Genomic DNA, 12066 nt, shown 5'->3' with positions numbered 1-12066 from the left:
TTAGTTAAGTTTTGAAGATCAAGCTAGTTTATGGCCTTCAAATTGAAGGTTACTCTAAATATCTACATCACGGCCACAACCTGCAATGCTAGAATATATGTGCGTGTGTGTACCTTTACGCACCACACTTCAACTATTGTAGCTTCGAACTTGTTCTAAAATCAACCATAGTAAGAGTGGATCATGAAGATCTAGCCATTTTACACCTGTTTTTACTAAAGGACCATTTTATTCGCCAATTTGATGTCGCTCTTATCATTGAGGACTTTTGCAAAATGTCTAATTACATTATGTGCATATGCATTATAAAGACAGCTCTGATGATAAGTGGATGGGTCTCAAGCTTGAAGGTATTCTAGCACCACATGGATGGACTTTAAAGAAGATTTTTATGTCTAATTCTCCATCTTGACTTTAAGAAAAAAGTGAGGAGAGAGAGGGATACTTTGTGCTAATGTTTAAGAGGAGAGGGGGTACATTATACCTTCCTTCAAAAGTGTATTAAAAATAAGTTGGGAAAAAGCAAGCCAATCCACATCTCAAGGATGATGACTAAATTTGGTGGAATTGGATATCCCATTCAATACCTAGAGAAGTTCGATCAAATTTGCAAAGGCCATGGGATCACCAAGATTAGTTCATTTGGACTTTGGCTAGTGCCTTAGGTCTCTAAACCCACTAGTAAAGGCCATATATGAGGTCTTGAGACACACTTTCACTATGGGAGTCTCGTTGCCCCCATTGGAGCTAGATGAAGCCCCATGCATAGATCTATAACCTTGAGGAGGAGGGAGATATGATGTAGGACTACATTGCAAGAACTAAGCATCTTTGCATGAGATACACCACCCATAAAAGACTGGATAATTTATTGCTCATTGATTGATTTATGATGGGTCTCCATAGCAAAAGGCTTCACCATGACCATATCTACAGGTCTAGGCACTAAATCTTTGATAAGTGTTGCCCTACTATGAGGCAATAGATCTGGTAGACAATCTCTAAGAGAAGAATGCAAAAGACCATCTCTACATGTCTAGGCACTAATGACTGTTGTCGTGTGAGGCAATAGACCTGGTAGACAATCTCCAAGACAAGAATGTAAAAGTCATCCACCTGCATTAAGAGATAGGGGACACATTATCTAAAGCCTCATTGTCAACCAAAGGTGCCCAACCAGCACCAATTAGAGTCATAATTAAGATATGAGCATGGACAAGCTAACAAAGAATCTGCTAAACCATTTTAGTGGCAGGGCCAGCCCTAAGGGAAATCTAAAGGCCAGCCCTAAGGGAAATCTAAAGGCCAACCCCAACCATCACCTCAAGCAGGACACCCACATCTATTCACATGAAGAGATATGGTTTGGTGCATAATTTTCACCACAATCATATAAGTACATAGTGTCCAATACTAAGGCCTATAAGACAAAAAAAAATGGCTCATTGCCAGTACCATGGGAACCATAACATAGCTCATTATCGGTACTAGGGAAACCTGACACCATAACCTATGCTTTCCCAGTGCCAAAACAACCACTAGCCATACTACCCATACCAAATTCTTCTCAACCCTAGAGCATAATCCAACATCCATTCATTGGAGCCCTATACCGAGAGGTAGGTATAGATCGCCACCAATTCCATACCCACCTCCGATACCCCAAATGCTATGCTAGAACCTCCTATTAGTACAATAGTACTTTGTGACTTTGCCAAAAGACTTTGAGACTCCATAACAAGAGAGCTATGAGTTATATGATCAATATGATTCTCGATATCCACAGTGACCCCAATCTGTAAACTATACCTCTCTGTTCGAGGCCATGGTGTAATAAAGAGCGAGAGACCTAATAATGTAACATGTATGCCACCGATGTTTCCATTACAAGGGCCGCACAATGTTACCGAGTGTCCTCATAGAACCATCACATCTGATGCCCCAACTCCATCCCTAAATCTAGTTCCAAGTCATTCCATATAGAGGCACATATCGGATATGGATTATCCCAAGAGAGTGACAATCACCCTAGTGGGCAAGAGCATTAGCCACTTCGACGAGCCTTAACTAGTTAAGCATATAATTGGCAAGAGCATCAGCAACCACTTTGATGGGCCTTAACTTGTTAAGCGTACAAGGTGGACTTATTCATATAGTCCTTCTTAATGCCATCACAAGGCTCCAAACCAGGTTAAGCAAGGAAACATCCAAGGCAACGGTAAGAAGCAAAAATCTCAAGCTTCGCCACAGTAATCTAAGAGCCTGGCATGCAAGCCTAAAAGGTTGCAGTAGCCCCTAAAAAGGCTAATGAATTACAACGAGAGGTCTAGATGAAGAATACCTCAAAGAGCACATGAAAACGCAATGCACGATAGGGGTCATGTGAATCCATTGCCTCCAAGTCTTGATAGCTTTTAGCAGACGAGTGATCTCCTATTTAAACTAGCTCTTCCTAAAGAAAAAAAACCCATTGACTATACAAACCTTCCAAAGAAACTCAAGGAGTATCCCAACCCTGTCTGTTGGAGAAAGAGAAAAGAAACCCATTAACTACACAAACCTTCCAAAGAAACTCAAGGAGTGTCCCAACCTTGCATTGGAGAAAGAGAAAATTAAGCAAGCCCAAGAGCTTTTAAGGAAGGTGTTGACTGAATTAGAGCTAGTAGTTAAGTGGTTGAGTACAAACCACTGACACCCTGCCTAAGCCAATCCCTAAACCCATCCTAGAGCTAGTACTAGTAGTTAAGTACAAACCACTGACACCCTGCCTAAGCTAGTCCCTAAACTAATGAGGTAACCTTAGTGCTTGATCGAGACGTTAACCATACTAAAGAGGCCACAAAAATAGCCAAAGCCCTTGCCTTGGAACCAATCCGACCAGATCTTGCATTATTAGATATAGTGTGAAGGAGGACCCAATGGGAGGTAAAAGTTAGCCTCCCATGGGTCATCATACTTACCACAATATTTTATCTGATGTGATAGGTGATGACTTCATTTTGCCACCATCAAAGGCACTAGCCCCTAGGGAAGGATCATTGCACATCCCCTACACATTGGTAGGTCCAAGTCCACCTCTGAGTGAGTATGAGCCAAGTGAGCACAAATATTGCACTGTGAAACACCCACCCCTCGATAACTCTATAAATCTATAGTGGAAGACTAATCTAAGGGTAGAGTATTCCACTTGGGACCTCATGTATCAATATCCTGACTTTCAACTATCTAACAACTTTCACATATAGTTGAACTAGAATAATCCTTACATAAAGAATTGAACATGATTCCTCTAGGTAAGTATTCCCTTCATAATTATCACAAGTAGGACCCATCAACGGCTCCTCAAGGCTCAACATGATGACCAAACTCCTCGATTATAAAGGCAACCATTCTACCATAATCCACTAAATCCTAATTCCTATTTTTCCCAAGTATTTATTTATTAAAATAGGTTAGATCTTAGTTGGAAATCACCCGTAATCTCGGATTCACCGTGTTTTAACCCTTGCTAGAGACCTCTATGGCATCAATACCGACCACCGCATCATTTTCACCTCCTTTGGGCCACAAGCGGTCAGAATGACTGGAATTTACTTAAAATCCATGTATTATATATTTTGCATGTGTGTTTATCACTTGTCTATGAAAGGCACACACCAAAGGATCAAGGAGCTTAGGTTACTATCTTTGGATGAGTGTTTACACTAGCCTAGGAGGCCTAGGATGCCCAAGGACCTGATTTTAAGCTTTGGCCACCCAAGGGTATAAACCCTAAAAAGGAATTAGATAAGGCCTCTTGTAACCAAAACCTCTCATTATCTTATGCTAATTCATTAAATTACTATTGCTTTCTTGCTTGCCTATTGCTTGTTGAGCTCTTGGGGCTTGCTTGCATGTATGTGAGAGAGTGAGTGTGTGAGATTGAGTTGTGAGGAGGGTCAACCTTCCATTGGTGTACAACAACAATGGGCATAGTGGAGCTCTCGCATGCTTCTGCACGACGACGACAATGCTACCTACAATAATCCCAAGAAACCTGCTTTCACGAGATCAATGACACATCCCGATTTGGATTTTTGTGAGCTAGGCCCGCCACGATTCATTGGTTTCTTGGTTAAGCTATTTGTGTTCCCGAGTGCAGTTAGGAAAAGCTCCATGATATTAGGTTATTCTTTGCATCCTTTCCATAGTGTCAGCGCTTCCATAAGTGGTATCGCTGTTTCTGCCAGGGAATAGCCCCACCACATAGCCATAGTGTATTTTGAAAACTTGTGAATGGTTTAAATCTATCATATTTCTGGTTTTTCAAGAATGGGGTGGAAAGAAAATCTCAGAAAACTCTTTATTTTTCTACATTATTCTTGTTTTCTATTGCATATTCTTGTTATTTAATGAAATATATGTTTAGTTTTTCTTGTTGTCCTAAAATTGTGTATTTTAATTTATGTAATTCTTATTTTGGTCAATTTTTGCATTCTCTGTTGTCTGTTCATTTTTCATTCACACAAAAAAAAACTGTAATTTAAGCTTGAAATTGAATGAATTTGGTTAAATAGACTTGAAAATTGGGTTTCAGCTATGGGATTTATCCCAATTTTGACTCCTTACACTGAGAATTTGGGATAAAAACAACGATTTAGGTAGGATTTGCAAACCACATTAATTTCTATGTTTTGTAAATTTTTTACGTTTTTGCATTAGTGCTAATAACATGGATTAACTTGGCTTAATCCTCTTATAATTTTGGCCACTAGTTGTTAGCCTTTTAGTTCTCGCATTCAATGTGTGCAGGCTTTTAGGCCCCAAGTCAAAGAGGGATTCTAGGAAAAATCTGAAAATCCTGACACTACTTTTCAGGTAATCTATGAAACCGAAAATCAAAATGGAAATCATAAAAAATAATAAAGCTAAAAGTTAAAAAATAATAAATTTAAAAAAAGAAAAGAAAGTTATCCGACACACGGGCAAAAAATATAAATTTTTAGAAAACTGAACGCACAAAGTTGCTTGTTATAGGTTTTCGGCTTGTAGTCATTTTGGCGTAATAGGACATACTTTGGTGATTTAAACATTAAAAATTAAATAATTAGTGAATTAGTTAATTAGAAAATCTAAAAAAATAAAAATAGTCTGAAACATCCCCTAACAACCTACACAATGATATAAAGTTGCGATCTGGGCGCATTTTAAAGATAGGTTTTGAGGAAACTATGTCGACCCAATTAAGCTCTTATCAACCCACCTTTGTCTTGAGACCCTTTTGAGGCATGAGATTAAGTGTGATATAGGGCCTGAGACTCTCAACAAGTAGGCGACACTTCCTTTGATCTTGAATTGGATACCGGACCAAGGGGGAGAAAACTCTACTCAAACAATAAACGCTAGACACACCAGTAGCTTGATAGGCTGTATGACCAATTACTTCATGGATTCAACTTTGAATACAATCTTTGCACCTAACCAAGTAGCATATCAATTTGGGTATGAGGGAGTTGAGGTTAGCTCCAAGGCCACACCTAGTGTCGCCTTACACAAACACGAGCCCCATGCATGTGGAAATCCTTATCCACATGGGACCAATCTTGACCAACAACCCAATGCATATAGACCAAACCCTGCCTAAACCTTACTACCAAATGGCAAGATCGAAGAGGGAGTGCAAGAAGTAGAAGCCCTAATCCAAGCTGCTAGGGTGAAAGAGGAAGAGACCTTACATCGAGCCCAACAACGATTTTAGCGGCCTAAAGTGCACCAATTTTGCAAGGCAACCAAATTGTACCAATTTTCCATGTGACTAACAGCCTAGAGAGGGTGAAACCACATGAATTCATATCCAAGGTGCATTTAGGTGTAAGATTCTTAGACACATTACTACAAACTAAGAGCTGGGAATTCAATGCAACCTAAGAAACCTTAACGGACCTGGCTACTATGGGCCTTATTTATGGTGTTAGATGGGAGGAAATTAAGCAAGCCATCTCTACTTCCAACAGACGAGGAAGAGCGAATGTATCTAGGCTATTGTAAACAGGGAATCATCATGCCCATGTGACTTCTTGTGACACAGGTTGGAATAAGTAAGGCATGAGATCCTACCTTGAATAAGATGGAGACACAGGTTGGAATAAGTAAGGCATGAGATCCTACCTTGAATAAGATGGAGACACCATTAATAAGCCCTACTGATCCCACATATGTGGTGATGCCTAGCTACATGATGGACGAAGCCCTGGTTATTGCTAATGTTCTTCAAGGTTACGCAGGATTCCAAGAATCTACTAGCACGGTCTTCACATTTCTAGACCATAGAGAGGTACCCACTCAAGATGTTAACACAATTCCAAACTCTGTGATATTGGGCACTACGACACTTATAATGGCACTACCCGTGACCAGCCACACAACATTGCCCATTAGTTTCATGCCCTCAGTCACAACTATGACAACCACCGTTATAGCAACAGTCCCTATAACAATAGCTCCTGGCCTAGTCAACACATCCATATCATTTGCTAGGGCCACAGACGGACGAACCTTTACCCAAAATCCTCAATTCCTTGCATCTCCCTCTATTTTGTCATTGTAACCTAGAGCAAGGGGGATATCGTCTCGCAAATGACTAGACCAATGGCACCCTTGGCTCATATGCCATTGGTACCTATGGGAATTTCTATATGAAACCCCTACTGGACTCATGTTACTCCTCTAGGATTCATGCCATTACGCGCAAAGGCAACACCCTTCATACCACATGATTCCCCTACTATACCAATACTTCTAGCAACAACCCTCCCAATTGATCTAGTAGCCTTTGTACACGCATTGGGGAGAGCAATGGCCAAACGTATAGGGCTAGTTATGAGAGATAACAGACATAGTATCTCTAGAAAGACTGCACAAATTGCGAAGCTCGCGCATAAGTTCAACGGAGAGGGAGATCCTAGAAAACACCTTGAGGTCTTTGATTAAGTTTACAAGGCCTTAGGTGAGAGGAATGAGATAGCAAAGACCAATGCCTTTAACCTTACACTCGATGGAAAGGCTAGTGATTGGTATTGGACCTTGAGAGTTGAAGAACATCTAAACTCAACGGTTATTGCTAAAGCAGTTTGTGCATGAGGGAGCTTTGTGGAGCATGACTTCAAACTTACACAAAGATGAGTCAATGAGAGATTTAGTCATCTCAAGCATTCAAAATCTTGTTGTACTTTACATGAGCACTTCTCCAACAATCAAACTACTTGATCGATTCATACCATGGGCTTAAACATGAAGATATCTACAATGGTTTGGTCATTAGAGGTATCATCACCTAGGAGGACGTTACTACTAATGCCATTCAACTTGAGGATAACCTGATGATAAGGAGAGTTAGAGCTTTAGGTTCTAAGTTTGTTGTGTCACCAAGCAGCACCAACAATGGTCATAGCACCACCACTGCGAAACCTATAGCTAAAGGTAATACCTTAGTGGAAATGACTTGGACTGACTTCTCAAAAGCTCTCCACCAAGAGGCAATGAAGACTAACAAAGCTCTAGACAATGTACACATGTACCCAAAGAGAGAGCTTCATTGGTGTTCCATTTGTCATTAAGCACATAGCACCAGCACAGCAAATGCCATCTTAAAGGCTCATTACAATGGTAACTATGGCTTTTGTGGGCATTATGGTCACAAAGCTTGAGATTGCGAAACATGCCTATAGGCTATTACCAACACAATGAGGGCACAACTAGTCTTGCCAGCACTGCCACAAACACTAGCCCTCAGTCCTAACAAATCAAATAATGGATCATCCATACATAATGCACCCAATGTCCCATTACTTCCACCAATCTTAGGACCGTATAACCACCTCCACCAAGGGTGACACCTCTTAATCAAGTAAGCCTCAAGGAGTTGAATGATTACCAAGAATATGAGGTGGATGTCGAACCAATTCCACACTTATTTGAGGACCCCATAGAGCTTCATTCGGACTTTTATATAGTGGATAGGAGAGGAGCAATTAAGCTAGTTTACCAACTTGATGCTATGGGAAGAGGATAGGACATCAATGCAATGGGAAGAGGATAGGACATCAATGCAATGGGAAGGAGAATGCCTCTTCAATGTTACCAATGTCAAGGTCCCATCGAGTTTCAGAATGCCCTGTAATCTTTCTTCAACTCAAACAAGTTGTGCCCTCAAACATGCCACCAATTGCTTATAACCATTGTGGCATAGATCATTGGATAAAACAAGTAATCTTTCCTCAACTCAAACAAGTTGTGCCCTCAAACATGCCACCAACTACTCATTGTGGCATAGATCATTGGATAAAACCAACAAGCTTGTGGTGACAAGACGGGACCCATTATCACACCACTAAACATTATTGGGATAAGTAATCGAACACAAAGGCGGATCAAATTTAGATCCCACACCTTTGAATGATATCACCCAGCTACAAGCTCAGAACCAAAATGTTCTCAAGCAATGATCTGTGGCCTTAGTAGAGTAGAGTCTAAGAAGAAGAGTGGCCATAGGAGCAAAAAGTTAATTAAGAATGGAAAAACAAAAGAGACCAAAAATACAAATCTGGGAACACCTCAAGAGCCAGTCTTCATTAGGGACCTGGATGAGAACTCCTTGTATGAGGACTTGGAATCCTCAGACACAAGGACTGATTCACAACTTGGCAAGGAGATACCACCAAAAACTAAGAACACAAGAAAGGAGATCGTAAGGGAAGCTCTAATTCTTGAAATTGAATCACATGACAAAACTTGGCTCTTATCCTCACCCTTAGAAGGAGATTGAGCAAGTCCAAGAACTCAATCAGATTTAGTTACTAAAACATAAGAGTAGATTGAGCAAGTCCAAGAACTCAGTGAGATTTAGTTACTAAAACATAAGAGGAGATTGAGAAAGTCCAACAACTCAGTGAGATTTAGTTACTAAAACATAAGAGGAGTTGGAATCAAAGCCCAAGAAAGTGAGAGTCTTAGACATTGTACATCCTAGTACCTTAACAACTACTATTGAGACTCACAAACCCCTTGATGTGCCTAGTGTCATAATGGAAGAGACCGAGGCCTCCACCACTCATAGTTTGATCCTTGGTTGGTTCACGGGACAATTATTATATGAAACCCTGAGCCCATCTTGGAGATGTATTTTCTAGTCTCACACCGACACCTTTGTATGGATAGGAGGTCATGAGTTTGCCACCATTGAACATCCCCAAATTTTTGGACTATATGGCCCCACAAACAAATACAACAACAATCACCCGAAGATCTTGAATTATTTGAAGTAATGAGGGCTCTCCTTAATGGAAAACTCAATATAGGATTACCACCATTCCCTGGCATGCATAAGGCACGCCCCCACTTTACAATGGAGACACCTTGAGTCATACCCAAATTAACAATCCTAGTGGAAGAAGAAAATGCTAAATTTATGGTTAAAATTCCACTTAATAAACTAGGACAATACTTTGAAGATGATAAGTTTAATGCATTACTACCATTCTTGTGTTGCCAAGGGCATCACAAGAATGGGATTCCTAGATGGTGGTGTGGGAGTGAGCATAATCACCAATAAATGCTGGGAGAAGATGGCTAAGCCACTTTTGGAAGTCTCAGATATCATCATTAAGTTGGCTGATGGGACTTCTTAGGATGCCCCTTCATTAGAGAGGCAAAGATGGTGCATGACTATTTTAAGAACCATGTCTACCTCCAATTTGTTGATTCCATCATTGGGGTTGATCTTATGTTGACTGGCTGTGTACATCCTATGGGTAGTGGAGGACTTTTTGAAATTTTTTTGGACACCACCACTTATTTAGCTGCCCCACCACCACTTATTTAGCTGCCCCGATGTAGGAAAGAACCCACCCTACAAGGATGCTAAAAACAAGATATTGAGCTTGATAATGATTTAAATTGGATACATATGATGGCTACAATTGGTAGTTAGGGAACTAGAGGATCTACATACATCTGATGGTGAAGAGCTTCCTAAGCTTGTGCCATTATGAATGATTCATGCTATGTATTTCGATGTCAAAGAGATTGGTTATAGTAAACTTGCGTAGTAAACTTGCGTGCACATGGGATGACTCTGACACACCAATTAGCGAGGAGTCTGAAACAGAGATCGTAAGTGACACCAACTCCTTAAATACTATGAGAAAAAAATAGCTTACAACATAAAGAGAAACTGTGGGAAGTGAAGATGAAACTACAGGGAGTAGTTACAAATTTGATAATGAATCCCAATCTAAAGAAAGGGATGAGGTTTCTCAAAAAACCATGTAGTATCTTAAAAAATGCAAGAGACTAAATGCTATGTGACCAATCATCGTAAAAGTCTATAAGAGAGGACAAAATTTTGATGCACATTGCAAGTTTATTGATGAATGGGGAGAGGAATTATAAAAAGTTATGTATTGCAACCCTCCTCCCATTGAGTTGATTAGCAAGAATCGATGTCACTGATGAGCCAAAGCTTAATTGTTTCGCTAGGTGGAAGAAAAATAAGGAGTTGATTAGCAAGAATCGATGTCACTGATGATGAACCAAAGCTTAATTGTTTTGCTAGGTGAAAGAAGAATAAGGAGTTGGCCCAAAAAGAAAAGGAAGTGGAAGCTAAGGTAGCTCTAAAGAAAATCAGGAGCCAACACCTTACTTGTGCCTAGACCTAGAGAACTATAAATCTTTTACATTGGGGACCCTAAGTTATTGTTTGATAATGCCACACAAAAACTGAGACGTGAGGTAGAAGAAGTCTATGATAGTCTGGCTGAAGTAATGGAAGTAGACTTGGTTGAACCTGGGGAAGACCCTAAGCCAGTCTTTATAGAAAAAGACCTCACTTCGAGTTAGGAAGTTGAACTCATTGACCTCCTCAAGGACTATAAAGATTGATTTGCATGGGTTTATTATGATATGAAGGGAGTACTTGTTGAGGTTGTGTAGCACACAATCCCCATGGTACCAATTCTATACCTGTTCTTTAGTAACCTTATCCAATGAATCTAAAGTATGCTAGAATTGTTAAAGAAGAGATAGACAAGTTCATCAAATGTGGATTCATCTATGAGATTGAACGTGTCACCCATTATGGTTATGGCTAAAAAGAATGGAAAATTGCGAGTATCTCTCTCTCAAGAAGTTCAATGCACTAACAAGATGGGATCATTACTCCTTGCCATATTTAAAACATGTACTCGAACAAGTAACTGGCAACAAGGAAGTATACAGCTTCTTAGATGAGTATCAAGCTAAAACTACTTTTTGTTATAGAACACGGAGTTTACACGTATAGAGTTATGTCATTTGGCTTGACAAATGCACCAGCCACATTCTAACAGCTTATGAACATTGCCTTTAAAGATTTTCTAAGGATGTTTCTTGAAATTTTCTTAGATGATTTATGTGTTCATTGTCATGGTAGGAGCATTTATACTGCTTACGAAAGGTATGTAGACTTTATTATCACATATCTCTAGACCCCTTCAAATGCCAATTTTGGGTTAAACACGGAGTCATCTTAGGACATATAGTGTCCAAAAATGGAATTTCCATGTTTGAGAATAAAATAAAATTATCTTGGAATTACCCCCCTCCAATAAACTATAGTGCTCACATATTACGAGTGCCGAATTGGGATGTTGTCTTCCATGTGCATACTGATGCTTCTAACTTTGCCATTGCATGCGTCGTGGCTTAGTCAAGTGAACTTAAACTGGACTACCCTGTAAGTTTTGCTAGCCGGTAGTTGAATGAGGCTGAAATGAAGTATACCACCACCGAGCATGAAGGGTTAGAAATGGTTTATGCCGTGAAGAAATTTTGACATTACTTATTAGCTAATAAATTTGATTTCTACGTCGTTGACAAGCCTTGCTATACCTTGTCAATAAAAATTGCTCCATAGGGAGAATCACTAGGTGGTTGTTGATTCTTATTGAATTTGACTTCATAGTTGTTGTAAGACCTAGCAAAGAGCATGTCATGGCTGATCATCTATCTCAAACACCTAATGGTAAAGCACAAATTGGAATAGATGATAAT

This window comes from Cibotium barometz, chromosome 47 (genome assembly GCF_041138505.1).
Source record: "Cibotium barometz isolate CiBa-2024 chromosome 47, ASM4113850v1, whole genome shotgun sequence".
Lineage (NCBI taxonomy): Eukaryota > Viridiplantae > Streptophyta > Polypodiopsida > Cyatheales > Cibotiaceae > Cibotium > Cibotium barometz.
Note: the sequence above shows the minus strand (reverse complement) of the source record.